The sequence below is a fragment of the Drosophila sechellia genome, unplaced genomic scaffold, assembly GCF_004382195.2.
Source record: "Drosophila sechellia strain sech25 unplaced genomic scaffold, ASM438219v1 U_161, whole genome shotgun sequence".
NCBI lineage: Eukaryota > Metazoa > Arthropoda > Insecta > Diptera > Drosophilidae > Drosophila > Drosophila sechellia.
In genome coordinates, this window is record NW_022611101.1 from 105723 (window position 1) to 132899 (window position 27177).

Consider the following 27177-nt stretch of genomic DNA (forward strand, 5'->3'; position numbering starts at 1 on the left):
CAGACAGAAGTGCGCTTTTTCATCAGATAAAGATGTCGTTTTAATAGATATAAGTATTTGTAATTTAATTGGATGTATCCATGTCAAGATTGTTGTCTCTTCCTTGAGTAATTAATGCCAATAAAATGTCGATTTTCTTTTCTAAATTGTCGACTCTATTTGCTAAGTTTCTTGTGGGATCGTCCGATAATCCTTTTTGTAGGAAATGATTGGAGTTTCTTGGCGATGGTGTGGCTACATCAATAACTCTTGGTTTAAAACTAGCTCTGGCAGCTCTGCTGGTGGTCGGAGGGCTGTCATTGCTAGCTTGGCTGGGATTTGAGTTACCTTTTTCAGGTTCCTGGTCATTTTCTTCACTCCTTTGTTTTCGGAGCATGTCCTGGTAATTTTCCAGATGCCTTTGCGCTGGATTGCTTGTCTTGGATACCAGTCTTGGCTTTGCATTGTTTTTTGAAGTTTTCCTACCCTTTTTGGGTATATTGTTTGAGTTTCGGCGCCATTTATTCAGACGCATCTGAATGGCAGTGTCATGCGAGGAAAATCGTGGCCTTCTGTCGTTAATATTTTGTCGGAAAGGATTTGACATTGACTTTCTGGCTGCCTCCTGGCGAGCTTCAGCGATTGATCTGTTCAGGATCGCTGAGCTGTGTGGCAGCCGTGGGGTATTATTGCGTGGAGGAGGGCCTTGACGTCTATAGAAGTTGTTAGTTGCGTCTTTAATTGTGCGTATTTTGTTTGTGTTACTTTGTAGGTGGAGGTACGGAGACAGAATGAATTCTGTTCCGCATCCACAACTTTATTTTGCCTTTGATTACAATAAATGCAATATGTAGGTACAATAATTTGAATTTTTGAGTTTAACATAGCATGGGGTGAGTTTGGGGCTTGGACATAGTTAGTATTAATTTTAAGTTAGTATTTTGTAGGCAAGGATTTCAGACATTGATATGATTGGTAACATTATCAGCTTGCATGTTTGTTTACATTTTTAAAATGAAATTATTTTGCAATAAACATTAAAATTTTAGACTAACATTGTTTTGTTTATTTCTTTTCAGGTACCCCCATCAGAAGGACAGGAGCACCGCGTCGCAGAGAGCCTCAGGAGTCATCACAGGTAAGTTTTGTTGCATTTTGGCGGTGGTCTGTTGCGGCCGCTGGAAGTGGGCAACTTGCAACAAGTTGCAGGTGATTTGTTCTCAGCTGCGTCATCCCACGCAGCCGTCGTTTGGTGAAGATCCGATTATATCGTCAATGGCAGCTTTATGCAATTGTTTAATGAGTTTGTTTGTATTGTAGATGCATATTGCCGGTCGTCGGGAAGAGTTGCGAATAGTTGTCCAGCGCAGCCGTCATTGCGTTTTTATTGAGCGAAGGAAGCCAGGTGCGTCGCGTCTTGTGGCCATAGCTTCAGGATTGGTTGCTTGAGGCCGCCAGTTCGAGATTTGTTGCAGAGAGCCGCCGCAACGAGATTGCCATGGAAATGGATGTAAAAATAGAATTTGGTAAGTATTATATATGCTATTTGTTAATTATGATTGCATTAATTTTTGTTGTTTCAGGTACATTGAGTGGAATTTAATTTAAGGTAAGTATTATATTGGTGTATATTTGTTTATATAGTTGCGTTTATTATTGTTTTTCAGGTACTTAAAGAGGAAGCTAGTCTGGGGTGAGTATTTGATTGCTTTTATAATTGCGTTGATTTATTTGCTTTTCAGGTACGTTTTGTATGGGCTAAATTGGAGGCCCTTGTCATTGTGTTATTGCAGCTGGAAAGCCACGATTTTGGAGTCATCAAGTTTGCAATTAGATAAGTATTATATTATAAATATATATTTCCCAGTAATAGCTTGTGTTCCCTTTTTTCAATAGTTGAAGTCTTGGAAGCTGGAGCTGCGTGCTTGACGTCAGCAGGATGGGGCCGTCTGTTATCGTCTGCTACTTTGTTTGTCCGGTTTGTTATTATTTATGTGTCCTTGAGTAGTTTTTATATCGCATTCTTATTTATTTTCCTTTCATTGCAGGTTAGGAGAGAATTCGTCGATGATGCAGGACAGGGGAGAAATATACAATTTGAGGACAAGTTTTGCAGCGTAAGGGTGTGGCATCTGCGCCACGCAAATGATCTTTATTAAAGCATTGGCGTCAGGAGGTGGAGACGGTATCATAAAATTGTCAGATTTTTGTATCTATAATCGCAAATGTTGGCGATTTTGTTTTGCTTTGACGGGGCCCGTCTCCTGGTTTGCGTGCGCGTCATCGGCAGGATGAGGTCGTATTTTTGTGTCTGCTGGTTTGCCTGTCAGGTTTGTAATTTCCTGTGTGTCCTTGATTAATTTATTATTATATTATTATTAATTTTCCTTTCATTATAGATTCTCAGGAATTCATTGGAAAAAAAAACGGAATTGTGGAAATTATACAATTTGGAGACGGATTTTAATTCTTTTTAATTTGATGTCAGCTCCGGGATAATGATCCTTGTTAGTGCAGTGGCATCAGGAGGTGGAGACGGCGTTGTAAGATTGTCAAATTTTTGTGTTTATAATCACAAAATATGGTGATTTTGTTTTTCTTTGCAGGGCTCGTCTTCTCTTGTTGGTTGCTTTGGATCACCAGTTGGCTGTGTTTATTGAGGTAAGTGCTTTATTTGATTGTCTTTGTTAATTTTCTTATTGGTTAATTGTTTTGTTTTCAGGTTTAGCGTCTCTAATGTAGGCGCTCGTCGATCTGAGAAAAAAACTTTGTAGGTGGAGGTACGGAGACAGAATGAATTCTGTTCCGCATCCACAATTTTATTTTGCCTTTGATTACAATAAATGCAATATGTAGGTACAATAATTTGAATTTTTGAGTTTAACATAGCTTGGGGTGAGTTTGGGGCTTGGACATAGTTTGTTAGTATTAATTTTTAAGTTAGTATTTTGTAGGCATGGATTTCAGACATTGACATGATTGGTAACATTATCAGCTTGCATGTTTTGTTTACATTTATAAAATGAAATTATTTTGCAGAAAACATTAAAATTTTAGACTAACATTGTTTTATTTATTTCTTTTCAGGTACCCCCATCAGAAGGACAGGAGCACCGCGTCGCAGAGAGCCTCAGGAGTCATCGCAGGTAAGTTTTGTTGCATTTTGGCAGTGGTCTGTTGCGGCCGCTGGAAGTGGGCCACTTGCAACAATTTTGTCCGGCCGGCGATTGCAGGTTAGTTGTTCTTGGTATCGGCATCCATCGCTGCCGTCATTTGGTGAGTATCAGTTGTATCGTCAGTGGCAGTTTTATGCAATTGTTTGAATATATTGCAGATAAAATTGCCGTTCGTCAGGAAGAGGAGTTGCAATGAGTTGCCCCACGCAGCCGTCATTGCATTTCTTGAGAGCCGCTGTCTATATGGTGGTGGAGTCGTCTCGTGGCGAAGAAGTCATCAGAGAGGATTGTGGCTCGGTCTGTCACCGAAGGAAGCCAGGTGCGCCGCGTCTTGTGGCCATAGCGTCAGGATTGGCAGCTTGGGGCCGCCGTTTTAAGATTTGTAGCAGAGAGCCGCCGCAACGGAATAGCCATGGAAATGGATGCAAAAATAGTATTTGGTAAGTATTATATATGCTATTTGTTAATTATGATTGCATTAATTTGTATTGTTTCAGGTACATTGAGTGGAATTAATTTAAGGTAAGTATTATATTGGTGTATATTTGTTTATATTGTTGCGTTTATTATTGTTTTTCAGGTACTTAAAAGGGAAGCTAGTCTGGGGTGAGTATTTAATTGCTTTTTTAATTGCGTTGATTTATTTGCTTTTCAGGTACGTTTTGTGAGGGCTAAATTGGAGGCCCTTGTTATTGTGTTGTTGCAGCTGGAATGCCACGATTTTGGAGTCATCAAGTTGTCAATTAGATAAGTATTATATTATAATTATATTTTTCCCAGTAATAGCTTGTGTTCCCTTGTTTCAATAGTTGTGGTCTTGGAAGCTGGAGCTGCGTGCTTGTCGTCAGCAGGATGAGGCCGTCCACTAGCATATGCTACTTTGTCTGTCCGGTTTGTTATTATTTATGTGTCCTTGATAATTTTTGTATCGCATTCTTATTTAATTTCCTTTCATTACAGGTTAGCGGAAAATTCGTCGAAGATACAGAACTGAGGAGAAATATACAATTTAAGGACAGGATTTGCAGCATTTTGATGTGGCATCTGCGCCATGCAAATTATCCTTATTTATGCTTTGGCGTCAGGAGATGGAGACGGCATCCTAAAATTGTCAATTTTTTGTGTTTAAAATCGCGAAAGTTGGCGATTTAGTTTTGCTTTTGCGCTGCCTGTCTCCTGATTTACGTGCGCTTCATCGGCAGGATGAGCTCGTCAGGTTTGCATTTTTCTGTGTGTCCTTGATTAGTTTTGTATTATATTCTTATTAATTTTCCTTTCCTTTCAGGTTATCAGGAAATCATTGAAAAAACGGTGCTGGGGAAATTTATACAATTTGGAGACGGATTTTAATTATTTTTAATATGATGTCAGCTCCGGGATAGTAATCCTTGTTAGTGCAGTGGCATCAGGAGGAGGAGACGGCGTTGTAAGATTGTCAATTTATTGTGTTTATAATCACGAAGGATGGCGATTTTGTTTTTTCTTTGCAGGGCTCGTCTTCTCTTTTTGGTTGCGTTGGATCACCAGTTGGCTGTGTTTGTTGAGGTAAGTGCTTTATTTGTTTGGCTTTGTTTATTTTCTTATTGGGTTATTGTTTTGTTTTCAGGTTTTGGCGTCTCTAGTGTAGGCGCTCGTCGATCTGAGGGAATTTAAGAGTAGCGGATGGATAGATTCTGCAGCTCCGCGCTAAGTGCCCTGAGCGAAGCGTAGGCAGCTTATATGGCCCGTCTATTGCAGTGCAGCACTGCAAGTAGATTGCATCGGTGATAAGAGATACTAATCGGGAAACGTGTGGCAAGAAAGTTCAGGTAAGTGACGTTGTGCATAAATTGCTGCAGCGAGTCGCCTTTTATTCATCATGTTTCTGCCACATTAATCCTTTTCATTTCGATCTACCGATTCATCTTTTATGTCCTGGTTGATTTTCTCCGCCTCGTTTCGTCAGGATCAGCTGGAATGCGTTGTCTTGGGCTTGTTTATCCAGGCGCGTTGAGGTGAGAGTATTGTTTATTATTTTTGTGCATCCACTAATTGAATTATTATTCCAGATAAATTAGGCTGCGTCGAGGAAGGTGATGACAGTGGAAGAATTTGTAAGCAGACAGACGTGCGCTTTTCCATCGGATAGATATATTATTTAAATAGAAATAAGTAGATGTAGATTTAATTGGATGTGTCCATGTCCAGCTTATTGTTTATTCCTTGAGTGATTAAGGCCATTAAAATGTCAATTTTCTTTTCTAAGTTGTCGACTCTGTTTGCTAAGATAGTTGTGGGACCGTCCAAGAAGTCTTTTTGCGAGTTAGGATTGGAATTTCTTGGCGATTGCATGGCTTCATCAATCAATCTTGGTTTGAAGCTAGCTCTGGCAGCTCTGCTGGTGGTGGGAGGGCTGTCGTTGTTAACTTGCATGGGATTTGAAGTACCTTTTTCAGGTTCCTGGTAATTTTCTTCACTCCTTTGCTTTCGGAGCATGTCCTGGTAATTTTCCAGATGTCTTTGCGCTGGGTTGCTTGTCTTGGATACCAGTCTTGGCTTTGCGTTGTTTTTTGAAGTTGTCCTACCCTTTTTGGGTATCTTGTTTGTGTTTCGGCGCCATTTATTCAGCCGCATCTGAATGGCAGAGTCATGGGAGGAGAAACGTGGCCTTTTGTCGTTCATATTTTGTCGGAAAGGATTTAGCATCGACTTTCTGGCTGCTTCCTGGCGGGCTTCAGCGATTGATCTGTTCAGGATTGCTGAGCTGTGTGGCAGCCGAGGGGTGTTATTGCGTGGAGGAGGGCCTTGACGTCTATAAAAGTTATTGGTTGCGTCTTTAATTGTACGTATTTTATTTGTGTCAATGTTGTTTGCCGCAAGCTTTTGTTTTTCGGCCTTGTAAACGGGGCATCCTTTGTATGCACTAATATGCTCTCCAGAGCAGTTGACGCAGGTAGCAGGGGTGGTTCTTGGCTTGGTGCAGCAGGATGACAGGTGGTCGCCAGCGCATTTCATGCATCTTGGTGGCCTCATGCATGAGTTCTTGGCATGCCTGAAGCCCTGGCATCTGTAGCACTGGACCGGCTCCCGTGTCCTGTTTTTCCTTTCAATATCCACTCTTTGCCCACCGATTTGTTTGAGTGAGATAATTTTGTCATGACTGCCGTCCTTGGCCATGACGATCTCAACTTCAAACATGCGCATGGGCCCACCTGTAGCCGGGTTCGTCATATTTCTGACGAAGCGAGCTGTGAATCCGAGCGTCAGCAACTCCTTGACAATCCACGAGCATGGAGTGGAGTGGTGGAGATGTCTGATTACTACTCGGAAGCCCCTCTCGGACTTTGGCTGGTTGGTGAATAGGGGAAAGCCGTTTGCTATAAGGACATCTTTGATTTTGTGGTAGGCGGTCATGTCCTTGGCCTGGATCCTGACCCCGTTCCCTTCAGTTGCCCTGGTAGTGTAGCTGGATACTCCTGCTGTATAGTTTAACTTTTCCAGGAGCGGGACAATTTCTTTGACGTCGTCAACGAGTATGGGTGGCGCTCTGCAGCTTAGTGGCACCAGTTTCCAAGGTGGCAGCTCAGCATCTGTATTTTGAGGGGGTGCCGTCGTTGCACTGCGAGCAGGAGCATTGGTGCTGCAGGGTAACGGCTGGTGTGAGAGTCGATTCCTGGTTTTGGATTCCTCATATACAGATTTGGCTGCCTTACTTTGGAAAACGGGTGTGGTGAGGGGTGGAAAAATGCTGGGAGATTTGAAATTGGAGGTCACGCATAATCGTTTATTTGGCGTCCTGAAACTGGAGCAGTCCAAATCATCGTTTGTCCTCTTGGCCGGAGTTTTCGTTAGAGGAGCCGGAACTGTGGGTGCCACAAAGATTGGACCAGTTCCAGCAGCCATTTCCGAGAAACTCATGAGCTGCTCGTCTGGGCTCCTGGACGGAGATTTAAATAAGTCCCGCTTGGCAGCAGGCCGACTAAGGGTACGAGCTGTTGTTAAATTCACCACTGTGGGCATGGATCTGTTGTTGGATTTTATTTTTAAATCACCTTGAGCATCAGGGCGTAAAGAAGCACTCCTTTGATGAGGGGAAATGCTTCTTTTCCCAGTATTTACAGAGCGAATGGTGGGTTTTTTGCTTAGGCTGAGTTTAGAAGTGTCCGGTTTAGGGTTAAAAATAGACCAGAAAGCTTTGGCAGTTGTACTTGGTCTTTCCTCCTGCTTGCTTTCGTTAAATTGTATAAGTGGTGGAGCAATTTCACCACTGTCAATATCATTGGCTTTGTTGGGTTGAGTTTTTGAATTGGCAAGCGCGGGAGATTTAGAGCAGCTTTCTAAATTTGTTTCGGCGGCTTTATTTATTTGTATGTGTGTATAAGAAGGAGGGGAAGAAGCATTACGTCCAATTTTGGTGGATGAGCTGAGATTTTTCTCTGCGCTGTCGGTGTGTGGGAGAGAGGGGAAATTTCCCATAGCGTCGCACGGTTTGGCGCCTCTTAATTCTGTGTCCGTATTAGTGGCTGCAGCTGCATTAGTGCAGGTCGCTGTGGTGGATTTGAACTCTCTTTGAGTAGCGTCGGTGTTTGTGAGTGCGGCTGTGTTTGTGTGAGTCATTGTGGGGAGTGAATTTCGCTTGTGTATTTGTGAAGAGAGTGGAGGAGAAGATGGCGATTTCCCCTTCGAGATGCTGCTTTTGGCGCCAACATTGGCTGCAGCAGTATTGGTGATCGAGAGGGGGTCTCTTTGGGCATTTTTAGCGTTTATATTCTCTTTCATATTTGGAGAAAGGGAATTAAAGAAATTAAAGGCTACCCAAGAAAAGTTAATTGGGCTTTTCTTTTGATTTGCAGGCAATTTCTTCTGGTTAATATTGACGGAATTAACCAGGGAATTGCCGGACCCGTGAGTTTTTTTTTTTTTTTTTTTACTTTGTAGGTGGAGGTACGGAGACAGAATGAATTCTGTTCCGCATCCACAATTTATTTTGCCTTTGATTACATTTATGCAATATGTAGGTACAATTATTTGAATTTAGAGTTTAACATTGCATGGGGTGAGTTTGGGGCTTGGACATAGTTAGTATTAATGTAGTATTTTGTTAGTTTAAATTTCAACAGTAACATGGACTGGTAACATTTTAAAATTTGCATGGTTTGTTTACATTTAACAATTGGATCTTTTTACAATAGATTTTGCAATTTTGACTATCATTGTTGTTTAATTTATTTATTTTCAGGTACCCCTGCCAGAAGGACAGGAGCGCCGAGTCGTTGGAATCGTCAGGAGTCATCACGGGCAGGCGCCTGTAGTGTGTTGGCTGTGATTTGTTGTGGCCGCTGGAGGAGCGCCGCTTGCAACGAGCTCGTCCCGGTCGGTGTTGCAAGCAGTTGCATAAGTTTTGAAGAAGCTAGAATCCCGCGCAGCCGTCATTGGGATGTAATGGAGCTGCTGTCAACATGGTGGTGGAAACGAAGGTTGCACGGTGCGCCGCGTCCTGTGGCCATTGCGTCGGGACTGGCAGCTAGGAGCTTCCAGATCAGGAAAAGTTGCCGAGGACCGCCGCATCGGAAGAGGTCATGGTGTTTCAGGATGTTCCGGGTCAAGGATTGTTGTCGGGGACCGTAGCAGCGATTTGGGCCATGGAAATGATTGTAAAGATAAATTTTAGGTAAGTATTACATTTGTTAATTGTTTTTGTGGTTTCATTGGTTTTCTTTTGTATTTTTCAGGGGCCCAGGCTGAACGATATTTGGAGGTAAGTATTATGTTTGTATTTGTTTGTTTATATAGTTGTATTAATTATTGTTATTCAGGTGTGTTTTTTTTTTTTTTTTTTAGGTAGGCTGTTCTGAAGGTGGGTATTATGTTTGTTTTTAAATTGTATTAAATTTTTGTTTTTGTTTTGTATTCAGGTGCGTTTGTAGCAGCTAATTTAGAGGCCGTCGTAGCTGTGATGCCGTGGTTTTTGGGTTCTTCAAGCTTGCGATTAATATGGAGGTGAGTATTAAATTTGTTGTTATAATTGCATTAATAAGTTTGTAATTATAATTGCATTAATATTTGTTTTTGTTTTCAGGTACATTTGTTGCAGCTTTTATTGAGGCCGTCGCAGCTGAGATCCCGTGGTTTTGAGTTCTTCACGTTTGAGATTAATCTGGAGGTAAGTATTGTGTTTGTAATTATAATTGCTTTAATATTTGTTTAAGTTTTCAGGTACGTTTGTAGCAGCTGATATTAAAGCCGTCGCAGCTGGTATGCCAAGGTTTGCGATTAATCTAGAGGTAAGTATTGTGTTTGTTATTTTAATTTCATTAATATTTGTTTTTGTTTTCAGGTACCAGTTTGCGATTAGTCTGGAGGTAAGTATTAAGTTTGTAGTTATAATTGCATTAATATTTGTTTTAGTTTTCAGGTACGTTTGTAGCAGCTAATATTAAGGCCATCGCTGCTGGAATGCAATGGTTTTGGATTCTACAAGTTTGCGATTAATCTGGAGGTAAGTATTATGTTTGTTTTTATAATTTCATTAATATTGGTTTATGTTTTGTAGTAGTTTGTAGTTATAATTGCATTAATATTTGTTTTAGTTTTCAGGTACGTTTGTAGCAGCTAATATTAAGGCCATCGCTGCTGGAATGCAATGGTTTTGGATTCTACAAGTTTGCGATTAATCTGGAGGTAAGTATTATGTTTGTTTTTATAATTTCATTAATATTGGTTTATGTTTTCAGGTGCGTTGGTTGCAGCTAATGTTATTTCCGTCGATTATAGTTTGTAGCTTGTATCTTAATAAATTAGGGATTAATTGTAAATATTAGACCACTTGCGATTAATCTAGAGGTAAGTATTGTGTTTGTTATTTTAATTTCATTAATATTTGTTTTTGTTTTCAGGTACCAGTTTGCGATTAGTCTGGAGGTAAGTATTAAGTTTGTAGTTATAATTGCATTAATATTTGTTTTAGTTTTCAGGTACGTTTGTAGCAGCTAATATTAAGGCCATCGCTGCTGGGATGCCGTGGCTTTGGATTCCACAAGTTTGCGATTAATCTGGAGGTAAGTATTATGTTTGTTGTTATAGTTTCATTTTACTTTGTAGGTGGAGGTACGGAGACAGAATGAATTCTGTTCCGCATCCACAATTTTATTTTGCCTTTGATTACAATAAATGCAATATGTAGGTACAATAATTTGAATTTTAGAGTATAACATAGCATGGGGTGAGTTTGGGGCTGGACATATTTTAGTATTTAATGTTAAGTTAGTATTTTTCTTTGTAGGCTTTAGATTATAACAGTGACATGGGCTGGTAACATTATCATATGCTTGTTTTGTATACATTTTTTTTTAAAATGAAATTATTTGCAATAAACATTAAAATTTTAGACTAACATTGTTTTATTTATTTCTTTTCAGGTACCCCCACCAGAAGGGCAGGAGCACCGCATCGTTGAGGGCCTCAGGAGTCATCACAGGTAAGTTTTGTTGCATTTTGGCAGTGGTCTGTTGCGGCCACTGGAAGTGGGCCATTTGCAACAAGTATGTCCGGCCGGCGTTGCAGGTTAGTAGTTCTCGGTTTCAGCATCCCTCGCCGCGGTCATTTGATTAAGGTAAGTTGTATCGTTAGTGGCAAGAATGTAATCCCACGAAGCTGTCATTGCGTTTATATAGAGCTGCTGGCATTATGATGGTGGAGTTCGTCTCGTTGTGGCAGAGAAGTCGTCAGTGAGGATTGTGGCTCGATCTATCACCGAATGAAGCCAGGTGCGCCGCGTCTTGTGGCCATATCGTCGGGATTGGCAGCTTGGGGCCGCCAGTTCGAGATTTGTTACAGAGGGCCGTCGTAACGTTATAGGCATGGAAATGGATGCAAAAATAGTATTTGGTAAGTATTATATATGTTATTTGTTTTTTATGATTGCGTTAATTTTTGTTGTTTCAGGTACATTGAGTGGAAATTAAATTAAGGTAAGTATTATATTTGTGTATATTTGTTTATATGATTGCGTTTGTTATTGTTTTTCAGGTACTTAAAGGAAGCTTGTCTGGGGTGAGTATTGAGTATTTTTTATAATTGCGTTGATTTTGTTTTTGCTTTTCAGGTACGTTTTGTAAGAGCTGGTTTGGAGGACCTTTGTTATTGTGCAATTGCAGCTGGGATGCCGCAGATATGGAGTCATCAAGTTGCAATTAGATAAGTATTACATTTTAAATATAAATTTCCCAGTAATAGCTTGTGTACCCTTGTTTCAATAGTTGGAGTCTTTGAGGCTGGAGCTGCGTGCTTGTCGTCAGCAGGATGGAGCAGGCTAATAGTATCTGCTACTTTGTCTGTCCGGTTTGTTATTATTTATGTGTCCTTGGGTAATTTTTGTATCGCATTCTTATTTAATTTCCTTTCATTACAGGTTAGCGGAAAATTCGTTGAAGATACAGAACTGAGGAGAAATATGCAATTTAAGGACATGTTTTGCAGGATGTTGGTGTGGCATCTGCGCCACGCAATTGCTCTTTATTTATGCAATGGCGTCAGGAGATGGAGACGGCATCATAAAATTGTCGGTTTTTTGTATCTATAATCGCAAAAGTTGGCGATTTTGTTTTGCTATAGTGAGGCCCGTCTCCTGATTTACGTGCGCATCATCGGCAGGATGAGGGCGAATTTTTGTATCTGCTGGATTGCCTGTCAGGTTTGCAATTTTCTGTGTCTTTGATTAATTTAGTATTATATTTTTATTAATTTTCCTTTCTTTATAGGTTGTCGGGAAGTCATTGAGAAAACGGTATTGCGGAGATTTATACAATTTGGAGACGGATTTTAATTCATTTTAATATGAAGTTTGTTCCGGGATAGTGATCCTTGTGAGTGCAGTGGCATCAGGAGATGGAGACGGCGTTGTAAGGTTGTCAGTTTTTTGTGTTTATAATCGCGAAAGGTGGCGATTTTGTTTTTCTTTTGCGGAGCCGGTCTTCTCTTGATGGTTGTGTTGGATCACCAGTTGGCTCTGGTTATTGAGGTAAGTGCTTTATTTATTTGTTTTGTTTATTTTCTTATTGGTTAATTGATTTGTTTTCAGGTTTTAGCGTCAACTAATGTAGGCGCTCGTCGATCTGGAAGATTATCAGAGTAGCAGGAAGGATAGATTTTGCTGCTCCGCGCAAGGTGCCCTGATCGGAGCATAGGCAGCTTATATGGCCCGTCAATTGCAGCGCAGCACTGCAAGTAGATTGTATCGGTGATAAGGGATACTACCAGGGACTGTGTGGCGAAGAAAGTTCAGGTAAGTGACGTTGTGCATAAATTGCTGCAGCGAGTCGCCTTTTATTCATCATGTTTCTGCCACACTAATCCTTTTCATATCGATCTACCGATTCATCCTTTATGTCCTAGTTGGTTTTCTCCGCATCGTTTCGTCAGGATCAGCTGGAGTGCGTTGTCTTAGGATTGCTCATCCGGATGCGTTGAGGTGAGGGTATTGTTTATTGTTTTTGTGCCATCCACTAATTGAATTATTATTCCAGATAAATTAGGCTGCGTCGAGAAGGGTGGTGACAGTGGAGGAGGTTTATAAGCAGACAGACGTGCGCTTTTCCATCGGATAAAGATATCGTTTATTTAGATGTAAGAGGATATAGATTTAATTTGATGTGTCCATGTCAAGATTATTGTTTCTTATTTGTAAGATTAAGGCCATTAAAATGTCAATTTTCTTTTCTAAGTTGTCGACTCTGTTTGCTAAGGTTGTTGTGGGGCCGTCAGAGAAGCCTTTTTGTGAGTTAAGATTGGAGTTTCTTGGCGATTGCATGGCTTCATCAATAAATCTTGGTTTGAAGCTAGCTCTGGCAGCTCTGCTGGTGGTAGGAGGGCTGTCTTTGCTAACTTGCGTGGGATTTGAAGAACCTTTTTCAGGTTCCTGGTCATTTTCTTCACTCCTTTGTTTTCGGAGCATGTCCTGGTAATTTTCCAGGTGTCTTTGCGCTGGGTTGCTTGTCTTGGATGCAAGTCTTGTCTTTGCATTATTTTTTGATGTAATCCTACCCTTTTTGGGTAATTTATTAGTGTTTCGGCGCCATTTATTCAGTCGCGTCTGAATGGCAGTGTCATGGGAGGAAAAGCGTGGCCTTCTGTCATTCATGTTCTGTCGGAAAGGATTTGACACCGACTTTCTGGCAGCCTCCTGGCGTGCTTCAGCAATTGATCTGCTCAGGATTGTTGAGCTGTGTGGAAGCCGTGGGGTGTTATTGCGTGGAGGAGGGCCTTGACGTTTATAGAAGTTGTTAGTTGCGTCTTTAATTGTACGTATTTTGTTTATGTCGATATTGTTAGCCGCAAGCTTTTGTTTTTCGGCCTTGTAAACGGGGCATCCCTTGTATGCACTAATGTGCTCTCCAGAGCAGTTGACGCAGGTAGCAGGGGTGGTTCTTGGCTTAGTGCAGCAGGATGACAGGTGATCGCCAGCGCATTTCATGCATCTTGGTGGCCTCATGCATGAGTTTTTGGCATGCCTGTAGCCCTGGCATCTGTAGCACTGGACCGGCTCCCGTGTCCTGTTTTTCCTTTCAATATCCACCCTTTGCCCACCAATTTGTTTGAGTGAGATAATTTTGTCATGACTGCCGTCCTTGGCCATGACAATCTCCACTTCAAACATTCGCATGGGGCCACCTGTAGCCGGATTCGTCATGTTTCTGACGAAGCGCGCTGAGAATCCGAGCGTCAGCAACTCCTTGACAATCCACGAGCATGGAGTGGAGTGGTGGAGATGTCTGATTACAACTCGGAAGCCCCTCTCGGACTTTGGCTGGTTGGAGAATAGGGGAAAGCCGTTTGCTATAAGGACATCTTTAATTTTGTGGTAGGCGGTCATGTCCTTAGCCTGAATCCTGACCCCGTTCCCTTCAGTTGCCCTGGTAGTGTAGCTGGAGACTCCTGCTGTATAATTTAGTTTTTCCAGGAGCGGGACAATTTCTTTAACATCGTCGACAAGTATGGGTGGAGCTCTGCAGCTTAGTGGCACAAGTTTCCAAGGTGGCAGCTCAGCATCTGTATTTTGAGGAGGTGGCATCGTTGCGCTGCGTGCAGGAGCATTGGTGCTGCAGGGTAACGGCTGGTGTGAGTGTAGATTCCTAGTTTTGGATTCCTCATATACAGATTTGGCTGCCTTGCTTTGAAAAACGGGTGTGGTGAGGGGTGGGAAAATGCTGGGAGACTTGAGATTGGTGGTCACGCATAATCGTTTTTTTTTTTTAACTTTACTGGTGGAGGTACGGAGACAGAATGAGTTCTGTTCCGCATCCACAATTTATTTTGCCTTTGATTACAGTGTGTGTAATATATAGAACAATTATTTGAAATTTCGAATTTTACATTGCATGGGGTGAGTTTGGGGCTTGGACATAGTTAGTATTTAATGTTAAGTTAGTATTTTTTTTGTAGGCTTTAGATTATAGTCAAAGACATGGACTGGTTACATTATCGTCTTGCATGTTTTGTTTACATTAATAAAATGTAATGATTTTACGAAAAACATTGAAATTTAGGACTAACATTGTATAATTTGTTTCTTTTCAGATACCCCCGCCAGAAGGACGGAAGCATCGAGTCGCTGTGGAGCCTTAGGAGTCATTACAGGTGAGTTTTTGTTGCATTTTGGCAGTCGTCTATTGCGGCCGTTGGAAGTGGGCCGCTGGCAACAAGTGTGTCCGGCCGGAGTTGCAGGTGATTTGTTCTCGGTTTCAGCATCCCTCGCCGCCGTCATTTGGTGAGTATCAATTGTATCGTCAGTGGCAGTTTTATGCAATTGTTTGAGTATGTTGCAGATAGAATTGCCGTTCATCAGGAAGAGGAGTTGCGATGTGTTGCCCCACGCAGCTGTCATTGCATTTTTTGAGAGCTGCTGGCTATATGGTGGAGGAGTCGTCTCGTGGCAAAGAAGTCGTCAGAGAGGATTGTGGCTCGGTCTATCACCGAGAGAAGCCAGGTGCGCCGCATCTTGTGACCCTGTCGCCAGGTGTGGCAGCTTGGGGCCGCCGGTTCGAGATTTGTTGCAGAGGGCCGCCGCGAAGAAATAGGCATGGAAATGGATGCAAAAATAGTGTTTGGTAAGTATTATATATGTTATCAGTTTTTTATGATTGCATTAATTTTTGTTTTTTCAGGTACGTTGAGTGGATTTTAATTTAAGGTAAGTATTATATTTGGGTATAAATGTTTATATAATTGCGTTTATTATTGTTTTTCAGGTACTTAAAGGAAGCTTGTCTGGGGTGAGTATTGAGTAGCTTTTATAATTGCGTTGATTTTGTTTTTGCTTTTCAGGTACGTTTTGTAGGAGCTGACTTGGATGATCTTTGTTATTGTGCAAATTGCAGCTGGAATGTCACGGTTTTGGAGTCATCAAGTTGTCAATTAGATAAGTATTATATTATAAATATATTTATCCCAGTAATAGCTTGTGTTCCCTTGTTTCAATAGTTGGAGTCCTAGAAGCTGGAGCTGCGTGCTTGTCGTCAGCAGGATGGAGCCGTTCACTAGCCTCTGCTACTTTGTCTGTCCGGTTTGTTATTATTTCTGTGTCCTTGAGTAATTTTTGTATCGCATTCTTATTTATTTTCCTTTCATTGCAGGTTAGGAGAGAATTAGTCGAGGATACAAAACTGAGGAGAAATATACAATTTAAGGACAAATTTTTCAGCATATTGATGTGGCATCTGTGCCACGCAAATGATCCTTATTTGTGCAATGGCGTCAGGAGATGGAGACGGCATCATAAAATTGTCAACTTTTTGTGTTTATAATCGCGAAAATTGGCGATTTTATTTTGCTTTTGCGGTGCCTGTCTCTTGTTGTCGGTTGCGTTGAAGGATTTACGTGCGTGGCGTCAGGATGATGGAATCGCATATCTGTATCTGCTTGTTTACCTCGCAAGTTTTACGTTTTTCTGTGAGTCCTTTATTAATTTTGCATCATATTCTTATTGATTTTCCTTTCTTTACAGGTTATCGGAAAATAATTGAACGTACCATACTGCGGAAAATTATGCATTTTAGAGACGGATTTTGAGACTTTTTAAAAAATGGTGTCAGCTCCGCGCTAGTGATCCTTAAACGTGCAGTGGCATCAAGAGGTGGAGACGGCGTCGTAAAGTTGTCAATTTTTTGGGTTTATAATCGCGATAGCTGCCGGTTTTGTTTTTCTATTGTGGAGACCGCCTCTTCTTGTAGGTTGCATTGGATCACCATTAGGCTGTGGTCAAGGAGGTAAGAGCAATATTTGATTGTTTTGTTTAATTTTTTATTGGTTAATTGTTTTGTTTTCAGGTTTTAGCGTCAATTAATGTAGGCGCTCGTCGTTCTGGGATCGGCCCGTCTATTGCAGCGCAGCATGCAAGTAGGTTGTATCGGTGATAAGAGATACTACCAGGGACTGTGTGGCAAGAAGATTCAGGTAAGTGACGTTGTGCATAAATTGCTGCGGCGAGTCGCCTCTTATTCATCATGTTTCTGCCACACTAATCCTTTTCATATCGATCTACCGATTCGTCGATTATGTCCTGGTTGATTTTCCCCGCATCGTTTCGTCAGGTTCAGCTAGAGTGCGTTGTCTTAGGCTTGTTCATCCGGATGCGTTGAGGTGAGAGTATTGTTTATGTTTTATTGCGATTATCTAATTGAATTTATATTTTAACTTTGTAGGTGGAGGTACGGAGACGGAATGAATTCTGTTCCGCATCCACAATTTATTTTGCCTTTGATTACATTTATGCAATATGTAGGTACAATTATTTGAATTTAGAGTTTAACATTGCATGGGGTGAGTTTGGGGCTTGGACATAGTTAGTATTAATGTAGTATTTTGTTAGTTTAAATTTCAACAGTAACATGGACTGGTAACATTTTAAAATTTGCATGGTTTGTTTACATTTAACAATTGGATTATTTTACAATAGATTTTGCAATTTTGACTATCATTGTTGTTTAATTTATTTATTTTCAGGTACCCCTGCCAGAAGGACAGGAGCGCCGAGTCGTTGGAATCGTCAGGAGTCATCACGGGCAGGCGCCTGTAGTGTGTTGGCTGTGATTTGTTGTGGCCGCTGGAGGAGCGCCGCTTGCAACGAGCTCGTCCCGGTCGGTGTTGCAAGCAGTTGCATAAGTTTTGAAGAAGCTAGAATCCCGCGCAGCCGTCATTGGGATGTAATGGAGCTGCTGTCAACATGGTGGTGGAAACGAAGGTTGCACGGTGCGCCGCGTCCTGTGGCCATTGCGTCGGGACTGGCAGCTAGGAGCTTCCAGATCAGGAAAAGTTGCCGAGGACCGCCGCATCGGAAGAGGTCATGGTGTTTCAGGATGTTCCGGGTCAAGGATTGTTGTCGGGGACCGTAGCAGCGATTTGGGCCATGGAATTGAATGTAAAGATAAATTTTAGGTAAGTATTACATTTGTTAATTGTTTTTGTGGTTTCATTGGTTTTCTTTTGTATTTTTCAGGGGCCCAGGCTGAACGATATTTGGAGGTAAGTATTATGTTTGTATTTGTTTATTTATATAGTTGTATTAATTATTGTTATTCAGGTGTGTTTTTTTTTTAAAGGCTGTTCTGAAGGTGGGTATTATGTTTGTTTTTAAATTGTATTAAATTTTTGTTTTTGTTTTGTTTTCAGGTGCGTTTGTAGCAGCTAATTTAGAGGCCGTCGTAGCTGTGATGCCGTGGTTTTTGGGTTCTTCAAGCTTGCGATTAATATGGAGGTGAGTATTAAATTTGTTGTTATAATTGCATTAATAAGTTTGTAATTATAATTGCATTAATATTTGTTTTTTGTTTTCAGGTACATTTGTTGCAGCTTTTATTGAGGCCGTCGCAGCTGAGATCCCGTGGTTTTTGAGTTCTTCACGTTTGAGATTAATCTGGAGGTAAGTATTGTGTTTGTTATTATAATTGCTTTAATATTTGTTTAAGTTTTAGGTACGTTTGTAGCAGCTGATATTAAAGCCGTCGCAGCTGGTATGCCAAGGTTTGCGATTAATCTAGAGGTAAGTATTGTGTTTGTTATTTTAATTTCATTAATATTTGTTTTTGTTTTCAGGTACCAGTTTGCGATTAGTCTGGAGGTAAGTATTAAGTTTGTAGTTATAATTGAATTAATATTTGTTTTAGTTTTAGTTTTTTTTTTTTTTTTTTTTTTTTTTTTTTTTTTTTTTTTTTTTTTTTTTTTTTTTTTTTTTTTTTTTTTTTTTTTTTAGTTTTCAGGTACGTTTGTAGCGCTAATATTAAGGCCATCGCTGCTAAATGCAATGGTTTTGGATTCTACAAGTTTGCGATTAATCTGGAGGTAAGTATTATGTTTGTTTTTATAATTTCATTAATATTGGTTTATGTTTTCAGGTGCGTTGGTTGCAGTAATGTTATTTCCGTCGATTATAGTTTGTAGCTTGTATCTTAATAAATTAGTGATTAATTGTAAATAAATGTATTTTGGTTTTAATTGCTTTTATTAATTTGTGAAGACTGTTTATTTTGGTCAGCTTCGGGTTCGTAGTCTGGGATTACTATTTTGATTACAGTGGTGGGTTGTCCGAGCATTAATTCAAGAATTTCCTCTCTGGTCCTTAGTCCTTTTCTGAATTTTTTGAGATTAATCTGGAGGTAGGTATTGTGTTTGTTATTATAATTGCTTTAATATTTGTTTAAGTTTTCAGGTACGTTTGTAGCAGCTGATATTAAAGCCGTCTCAGCTGGTATGCCAAGGTCTAGAGGTAAGTATTGTGTTTGTTATTTTAATTTCATTAATATTTGTTTTTGTTTTCAGGTACCAGTTTGCGATTAGTCTGGAGGTAAGTATTAAGTTTGTAGTTATAATTGCATTAATATTTGTTTTAGTTTTCAGGTACGTTTGTAGCAGCTAATATTAGGGCCATCGCTGCTGGATGCCGTGGCTTTGGATTCCACAAGTTTGCGATTAATCTGGAGGTAAGTATTATGTTTGTTGTTATAATTTCATTAATATTGTTTATGTTTTCAGGTGCGTTGGGTGCAGCTAATGTTATATCAGTCGATTATAGTTTGTAGCTTGTATCTTAATAAATTATTAATTAATTGTAAATAAATGTATTTTGGTTTTAATTGCTTTTATTAATTTATGAAGACTGTTTATTTTGGTCAGTTTCGGGTTCGTAGTCTGGGATTACTATTTTTTTTTTTTTTTTTTTTTTTTTTTTTTTTTTTTTTTTTTTTTTTTTTTTTTTTTTTTTTTTTTTTTTTTTTTTTTTTTTTTTTTTTTTTTTTTTTTTTTTTTTTTTTTTTTTTTTTTTTTTTTTTTTTTTTTTTTTTTTTTTTTTTTTTTTTTTTTTTTTTTTTTTTTTTTTTTTTTTTTTTTTTTTTTTTTTTTTTTTTTTTTTTTTTTTTTTTTTTTTTTTTTTTTTTTTTTTTTTTTTTTTTTTTTTTTTTTTTTTTTTTTTTTTTTATTACTATTTTGATTACAGAGGTGGGTTGTCCGAGCATTAATTCAAGAATTTCCTCTCTGGTCCTTAGTCCTTTTCTGAATAATTTGCTGTAATAATTTATTTCAAGTTCACACCATCTGTCTGGTGGTCCCTTCTCTAAAGCTTTTCTCCTATCGGCTTTTTCCTTTTCCACTCTCATTTTCTCAGCTATGGATTGCCTTATTTCTAATTCTTGGTCAGCAATCAGGAGGAGTGTTGGAAGGGTCTGTCTGTATTTGGTTCTCATTTTGACGACTATTTCAGCTTCCTCGTTTTTTGTATAATCATGTATGGAGCTATAGGTGGGTTCCGCAGGTGGTTTTGGTTGGTGTTGTTGAAGAGGCAGGAAATATTTTGAAAATTGCTTGGCGTATCTGCTTCTGCTTGGTTCCAGTCTGGTAGGCTTGTAGGCATTGATTAGGAGGTCATATATTAGAGGGTTTTCATGGTCAGTAAGGGAGTTGGCGTAGCGTTGGCTTGCTTTGTCAAAAATTTCCTCGAATGATTTAATGTTATAAATTGTCCTAATGGTTGCTTGTCTCGTATATCTGCTGGCGTTAATGATTCGTCTGATAAATTTGTTTTCCATTGTTTGAATTTTATTTGCTTGGGTGTCCGATACCAGAGAGCCCCATATTGCAATGGCGTAATGCCAGATTGGGGAGACAATTTGTTTCCAGAGGAGAACCTTTGCGTTTTTAGGTAGGTGGCTATTTTTTCCTACTAGCCATTCTAATTTTTTGTAAGCAGCTATAGTTTTTCCTTTTAGCAGCGTTATGTGTGCCCCAAAGGTCAGTTTTCTATCTAGCATGAGCCCGAGATAGCGTTGCTTGTTTAATTTGGCGGCTCTTTGTCCATTAATTGTTGGAGGAGTGTATGTATTTGTTACTTCTCTTTTTAGGGAGAAGAGAATGTGTCCAGTTTTTTTTGCATTAATTGCTATGTCCCATTTTTTTGACCATCTACAGAAAACATTAAGGTAATTTTGATTTAGGTTAATCGCAATATTGGTATATTTAGACCGGCTAAGAATTATGGTATCGTCTGCATATGTAGCTAAGATAGTATTTGTTTGGTTGTAATCGGGGAAGGATATGTGGCGCATATAGTCTTTTACGATTGGGTAGGGCATATCAGATGAGTATATTGAGTAGAGGACCGGGCCCAGTATGCTGCCCTGAGGAACTCCTGCTCTAATTTTACCTATCCTAGACGTCGTTTCACCGTCGATCCTGACAGAGAAGGTTCTATTAGATAAATAGTTTTCAAGTAGGTCAAATAGGTATCTGGGAATAAGTCTGGATAGTTTATATAGTAGGCCGTCGTGCCAGACTCTGTCAAAGGCTTCCGTAATGTCAAGGAAAGTGGCAGAGCAGACATCTTTCTCTTCAAAGGCTTTTAGAATAAATTGAGTCACCCTGGCTAGCTGATGTTCCGTTCCGTGGTCCTTTCTGAATCCGAATTGGTGGGATGGGATTGCTTTGGCAAAGTAATCAATGTCGTACAGTCGTTTCAGTAGTATTCTTTCGAGTAGTTTAGAAAGGCCAGAGAGTAAGCTAATTGGTCGGTAGGAATTTAGAGCAAAAGGTGATTTCCCTGGTTTGGGAATCATTGAGATGCTTGCGTGCTTCCATTTGTTTGGGAAATGTCCAATTTTCAGGATGTTGTTATAAATAAGTATTAGGTATAATCTGGCTTTGGTGGGTAGGTTTTTTAAGGTTTTGTTGTTAAGATTGTCAGTTCCTGGGGCTTTTTTTAATTCCAGTGAGTTTATCAGCTCATTTAGTTCGGCCAGCGTGACTGGCTTGAAGGTGCTGTTACCAGATTCGCCGTTCGTATCTAAAGATCTGAATTTTTCTAATTCACTTCTGACGAAATCCCTGTCTTTGGCGTCATTATTTTGATTTGGCTTGAAGCGGGACTCAAGGTGGGCTGCAAAAGCTTCAGCTTTTTCATCTAAGGTCCTGGTCCAGGGGTAGTCAGTTCTTAGGCGGTTGTCTTCATTGTCCTTTTTAATCGGCCAGCAGGGTCGGGGTTGCTTTTTGATTGTGTTTTTTCATAACTTTACTGGTGGAGGTACGGAGACAGAATGAGTTCTGTTCCGCATCCACAATTTATTTTGCCTTTGATTACAGTGTGTGTAATATATAGAACAATTATTTGAAATTTCGAATTTTACATTGCATGGGGTGAGTTTGGGGCTTGGACATAGTTAGTATTTAATGTTAAGTTAGTATTTTTTTTTGTAGGCTTTAGATTATAGTCAAAGACATGGACTGGTTACATTATCGTCTTGCATGTTTTGTTTACATTAATAAAATGTAATGATTTTACGAAAAACATTGAAATTTAGGACTAACATTGTATAATTTGTTTCTTTTCAGATACCCCCGCCAGAAGGACGGAAGCATCGAGTCGCTGTGGAGCCTTAGGAGTCATTACAGGTGAGTTTTTGTTGCATTTTGGCAGTCGTCTATTGCGGCCGTTGGAAGTGGGCCGCTGGCAACAAGTGTGTCCGGCCGGAGTTGCAGGTGATTTGTTCTCGGTTTCAGCATCCCTCGCCGCCGTCATTTGGTGAGTATCAATTGTATCGTCAGTGGCAGTTTTATGCAATTGTTTGAGTATGTTGCAGATAGAATTGCCGTTCATCAGGAAGAGGAGTTGCGATGTGTTGCCCCACGCAGCTGTCATTGCATTTTTTGAGAGCTGCTGGCTATATGGTGGAGGAGTCGTCTCGTGGCAAAGAAGTCGTCAGAGAGGATTGTGGCTCGGTCTATCACCGAGAGAAGCCAGGTGCGCCGCATCTTGTGGCCCTGTCGCCAGGTGTGGCAGCTTGGGGCCGCCGGTTCGAGATTTGTTGCAGAGGGCCGCCGCGAAGAAATAGGCATGGAAATGGATGCAAAAATAGTGTTTGGTAAGTATTATATATGTTATCAGTTTTTTATGATTGCATTAATTTTTGTTTTTTCAGGTACGTTGAGTGGATTTTAATTTAAGGTAAGTATTATATTTGGGTATAAATGTTTATATAATTGCGTTTATTATTGTTTTTCAGGTACTTAAAGGAAGCTTGTCTGGGGTGAGTATTGAGTAGCTTTTATAATTGCGTTGATTTTGTTTTTGCTTTTCAGGTACGTTTTGTAGGAGCTGACTTGGATGATCTTTGTTATTGTGCAAATTGCAGCTGGAATGCCACGGTTTTGGAGTCATCAAGTTGTCAATTAGATAAGTATTATATTATAAATATATTTATCCCAGTAATAGCTTGTGTTCCCTTGTTTCAATAGTTGGAGTCCTAGAAGCTGGAGCTGCGTGCTTGTCGTCAGCAGGATGGAGCCGTTCACTAGCCTCTGCTACTTTGTCTGTCCGGTTTGTTATTATTTCTGTGTCCTTGAGTAATTTTTGTATCGCATTCTTATTTATTTTCCTTTCATTGCAGGTTAGGAGAGAATTAGTCGAGGATACAAAACTGAGGAGAAATATACAATTTAAGGACAAATTTTTCAGCATATTGATGTGGCATCTGTGCCACGCAAATGATCCTTATTTGTGCAATGGCGTCAGGAGATGGAGACGGCATCATAAAATTGTCAACTTTTTGTGTTTATAATCGCGAAAATTGGCGATTTTATTTTGCTTTTGCGGTGCCTGTCTCTTGTTGTCGGTTGCGTTGAAGGATTTACGTGCGTGGCGTCAGGATGATGGAATCGCATATCTGTATCTGCTTGTTTACCTCGCAAGTTTTACGTTTTTCTGTGAGTCCTTTATTAATTTTGCATCATATTCTTATTGATTTTCCTTTCTTTACAGGTTATCGGAAAATAATTGAACGTACCATACTGCGGAAAATTATGCATTTTAGAGACGGATTTTGAGACTTTTAAAAAATGGTGTCAGCTCCGCGCTAGTGATCCTTAAACGTGCAGTGGCATCAAGAGGTGGAGACGGCGTCGTAAAGTTGTCAATTTTTTGGGTTTATAATCGCGATAGCTGCCGGTTTTGTTTTTCTATTGTGGAGACCGCCTCTTCTTGTAGGTTGCATTGGATCACCATTAGGCTGTGGTCAAGGAGGTAAGAGCAATATTTGATTGTTTTGTTTAATTTTTTATTGGTTAATTGTTTTGTTTTCAGGTTTTAGCGTCAATTAATGTAGGCGCTCGTCGTTCTGGGATCGGCCCGTCTATTGCAGCGCAGCATGCAAGTAGGTTGTATCGGTGATAAGAGATACTACCAGGGACTGTGTGGCAAGAAGATTCAGGTAAGTGACGTTGTGCATAAATTGCTGCGGCGAGTCGCCTCTTATTCATCATGTTTCTGCCACACTAATCCTTTTCATATCGATCTACCGATTCGTCGATTATGTCCTGGTTGATTTTCCCCGCATCGTTTCGTCAGGTTCAGCTAGAGTGCGTTGTCTTAGGCTTGTTCATCCGGATGCGTTGAGGTGAGAGTATTGTTTATGTTTTATTGCGATTATCTAATTGAATTTATATTCCAGGAAAGTTAGGCTGGGTCGAGGAAGGTGATGACCTTGCATGAGTTTGGGAGCAGACTGACGTGCGCTTTTCATCGGATATAGATGTCGTTAGAATAGATATAAAGAGATGTGGGTTTAAATGGATGTTTCCATGTCAAGATTGTAATCTCTTCCTTGTATGATTAAGGCCAATAAACTGTCAATTTTCTTCTCTAAATTGTCGACTCTTTTTGCTAGGTTTGAAGTGTGGTCGTCCGAGAAGCCTTTTTGTGAGTTAGGATTGGAGTTCCTTGGCGATTGCATGGCTTCATCTATGAGTCTTGACTTGAAGCTGGCTCTAGCAGCCCTGCTGGTGGTAGGAGGGCTGTCGTTGCTAAAATGTATGGGGTTTGGAGTACCTTTTTCAGGTTCCTGGTCATTTTCTTCGCTCCTTTGTTTTCGGAGCATGTCCTGATAATTTTCTAGGTGTCTTTGCGCTGGGTTGCTTGTCTTGGGTACTATTCTTGGCTTTGCATTGTTTTTTGAAGTTGTCCTACCCTTTTTGGGTATCTTGTTAGTGTTTCGTCGCCATTTATTCAGCCGCGTCTGAATGGCAGTGTCATGGGAGGAAAAACGTGGCCTTCTGTCATTCATATTTTGTCGGAAAGGATTAAACACCGACTTTCTGGCAGCCTCCTGGCGTGCTTCAGCAATTGATTTGCTCAGGATTGCTGAGCTGTGTGGCAGCCGTGGGGTGTTGTTGCGTGGGGAGGGCCTTGACGTCTATAAAAGTTATTGGTTGCGTCTTTAATTGTTCGTATTTTATTTGTGTCAATGTTGTTTGCCGCAAGCTTTTGTTTTTCGGCCTTGTAAACGGGGCATCCCTTGTATGCACTAATGTGCTCTCCAGAGCAGTTGACGCAGGTAGCAGGGGTGGTTCTTGGCTTGGTGCAAACGGTTGACAGGTGATCGCCGGCGCATTTCATGCATCTTGGTGGTCTCATGCATGAGTTTTTGGCGTGCCTGTAGCCCTGGCATCTGTGGCATTGGACCGGCTCCCGTGTCCTGTTTTTTCTTTCGATATCCACCTTTTGCCCGCCGATTTGTTTGAGTGAGATGATTTTGTCATGACTGCCGTCCTTGGCCATGACGATCTCCACTTCAAACATTCGCATGGGACCACCTGTAGCCGGATTCGTCATATTCTGACGAAGCGCGCTGAGAATCCGAGCTTCAGCAACTCATCAACAATCCACGAACATGGAGTGGAGTGGTGGAGATGTCTGATTACTACTCGGAAGCCCTCTCGAACTTTGGCTGGTTGGTGAATAGGGGAAAGCCGTTTGCTGTAAGGACATCTTTGATTTTGTGGTAGGCGGTCATGTCCTTGGCCTGAATCCTGACCCCGTTCCCTTCAGTTGCCCTGGTAGTGTAGCTGGAGACTCCTGCTGTATAGTTTAGTTTTTCCAGAAGCGGGACAATTTCTTTGACGTCGTCAACGAGTATGGGTGGTGCTCTGCAGCTTAGTGGCACAAGTTTCCAAGGTGGCAGCTCAGCATCTGTATTTTGTAGGGGAGCCGTCGTTACGCTGCGTGCAGGAGCATTGGTGCTGCAGAGTGAAGGCTGGTGTGAGTGTAGTTTCCTAGTTTTGGATTCCTCATATACAGATTTGGCTGCCTTGCTTTGGAAAACGGGTGTGGTGAGGGTGGGAAAATGCTGGGAGACTTGAGATTGGTGGTCACGCATAATCGTTTATTTGGCGTCTTAAAATTGGAGCAGTCCAGATCGTCATTGGTCCTCTTGGCCTGGGTTTTCGTAGTTGGAGCCGGAACTGAAGGTGCCACAAAGATTGGACCTATTCCGGCAACCACTTCTGAGAAACTCATGGGCTGCTCGTCTGGGCTCTTGGACGGCGAGTTGAATAGGTCCCGCTTGGCAGCAGGCCGACTAAGGGTGCGGGCTTTTGTTAAATTCCCCATAGTGGGCATGGATTTATTGTTGGGATTGATTTTAAATCACCCTGAGCATCAGGGCGTAAAGAGGCACTCCTATGATGCGGGGAAATGCTTCTTTTCCCAGTATTTACAGGGCGAGTGGTGGGTTTCTTGCTTAGGCTGAGTTTAGAAATGTCCGGCTTAGGGTTAAAAATAGACCAAAAAGCTTTGACGGTTGTACTAGGTCTTTCCTCCTGCTTGCTTTCGTTAATTTGTATAAGTGGGAATCGATTTCCCCACTGTCAATATCATTGGCTTTTTTGAGATGAGAGTCAAGATTAGCAAGCGCGGAAGATCTAGTGCAGCTTTCTGAATTTGTTTCGGTGGCTTTATTTGTTTGCGTGTGTGTATAAGAAGGAGGGGAAGAAGCATTGCGTCCAATTTTGGTGGATGAGCTGAGATTTTTCTCTGCGCTGTCGCTGTATGGGAGAGAGGGGAAATTTCCCATAGCGTCTTTCGGTTTGTAGTCTCTTATTTCTGTGTCCGTATTAGTGGCTGCAGCTGCATTAGTGCAGGTCGCTGTGGTGGATAAAAGCTCTCTTTGAGTAGCGTCGGTGTTTATGAGTGCGGCTGTATTAGTATGAGTCGTTGTGAGGAGTGAATTTCCCTTGTGTATATGAGGAGAGAATGAAGGAGAAGAAAGCGATTTCCCCTTCGAGATGCTGCTTTTGGCGCCAACATTGACTGCAGCAGTATTGGTAATCGAGAGGGGGTCTCTTTGGGCATTTTTGGCATTTATATTCTCTTTCGTATTTTGAGAAAGGGAATTAAAGAAATTCATGGCTACCCAAGAAGAGTTAATTGGGCTTTTCTTTTGATTTAAAGGCAATTTCTTCTGGTTAATATTGGTCGTTTTAACCAGGGAATTGCCAGACCCGTGAGACATAGGCGAAATGTTTACGTGAATAGGGAAGATCGCTCGCTTGAGGTAATTGAAAGCACCTCGTCTTCAGAGAAAAGGTGGTCAGAACTGGACATGCTTATTTTTTATTTTATTTAAAATATATATTATTTTATTAAAAATAAAAATTTTGCGATATTGCGATAATTGTAGTGGTATAAATACCCTGGATTTTGATTTAAGTGTGTTCTCCAGATTATCGTTTCGTT

General features: G+C 40.6%; 8 long non-coding RNA genes across 19 annotated transcripts; all 8 read left to right on the top strand.

Annotated features, from left to right (window-relative positions):
• The first annotated feature begins 1930 nt into the window (after positions 1 to 1930).
• On the top strand, positions 1931 to 2733 carry LOC116802544. 2 transcript variants are annotated; one of them, XR_004362807.1, is made up of 5 exons: positions 1931 to 1957; positions 2028 to 2309; positions 2379 to 2522; positions 2586 to 2640; positions 2702 to 2733. It is a non-coding gene; the product is annotated as an uncharacterized LOC116802544 (long non-coding RNA). The 2 variants fall into 2 exon arrangements; XR_004362806.1 differs by lacking the exon at positions 2702 to 2733 and having other exon boundaries at positions 2586 to 2664.
• Positions 2734 to 4565: 1832 nt separating this feature from the next.
• LOC116802543 lies at positions 4566 to 5399 on the top strand. The gene is made up of 4 exons (XR_004362805.1): positions 4566 to 4700; positions 4762 to 4963; positions 5101 to 5149; positions 5204 to 5399. It is a non-coding gene; the product is annotated as an uncharacterized LOC116802543 (long non-coding RNA).
• A 3808-nt stretch (positions 5400 to 9207) lies between these two features.
• LOC116802540 lies at positions 9208 to 9496 on the top strand. Its single transcript, XR_004362801.1, has 3 exons — positions 9208 to 9297; positions 9351 to 9418; positions 9472 to 9496. It is a non-coding gene; the product is annotated as an uncharacterized LOC116802540 (long non-coding RNA).
• A 95-nt stretch (positions 9497 to 9591) lies between these two features.
• Positions 9592 to 19030, top strand: LOC116802539. Of its 10 annotated transcripts, none has more exons than XR_004362794.1 (8): positions 9592 to 9633; positions 17133 to 17564; positions 17626 to 17651; positions 17799 to 17883; positions 17964 to 18048; positions 18101 to 18168; positions 18222 to 18246; positions 18379 to 18396. It is a non-coding gene; the product is annotated as an uncharacterized LOC116802539 (long non-coding RNA). The 10 variants fall into 10 exon arrangements; XR_004362793.1 differs by lacking the exon at positions 9592 to 9633 and adding an exon at positions 17011 to 17047; XR_004362799.1 differs by lacking the exon at positions 9592 to 9633 and adding an exon at positions 17710 to 17740 and having other exon boundaries at positions 17080 to 17564.
• Positions 10485 to 11177, top strand: LOC116802546. The gene is made up of 3 exons (XR_004362809.1): positions 10485 to 11021; positions 11079 to 11104; positions 11163 to 11177. It is a non-coding gene; the product is annotated as an uncharacterized LOC116802546 (long non-coding RNA).
• On the top strand, positions 11515 to 12855 carry LOC116802542. 2 transcript variants are annotated; one of them, XR_004362804.1, is made up of 5 exons: positions 11515 to 11826; positions 11894 to 12153; positions 12214 to 12417; positions 12528 to 12603; positions 12659 to 12855. It is a non-coding gene; the product is annotated as an uncharacterized LOC116802542 (long non-coding RNA). The 2 variants fall into 2 exon arrangements; XR_004362803.1 differs by lacking the exons at positions 11515 to 11826; positions 11894 to 12153; positions 12214 to 12417 and having other exon boundaries at positions 12424 to 12603.
• Positions 19031 to 19060: 30 nt separating the features above from the next.
• On the top strand, positions 19061 to 19271 carry LOC116802545. The gene is made up of 2 exons (XR_004362808.1): positions 19061 to 19105; positions 19158 to 19271. It is a non-coding gene; the product is annotated as an uncharacterized LOC116802545 (long non-coding RNA).
• A 4236-nt stretch (positions 19272 to 23507) lies between these two features.
• LOC116802541 lies at positions 23508 to 24311 on the top strand. Its single transcript, XR_004362802.1, has 2 exons — positions 23508 to 23688; positions 23749 to 24311. It is a non-coding gene; the product is annotated as an uncharacterized LOC116802541 (long non-coding RNA).
• The last annotated feature ends 2866 nt before the right edge of the window (positions 24312 to 27177 follow it).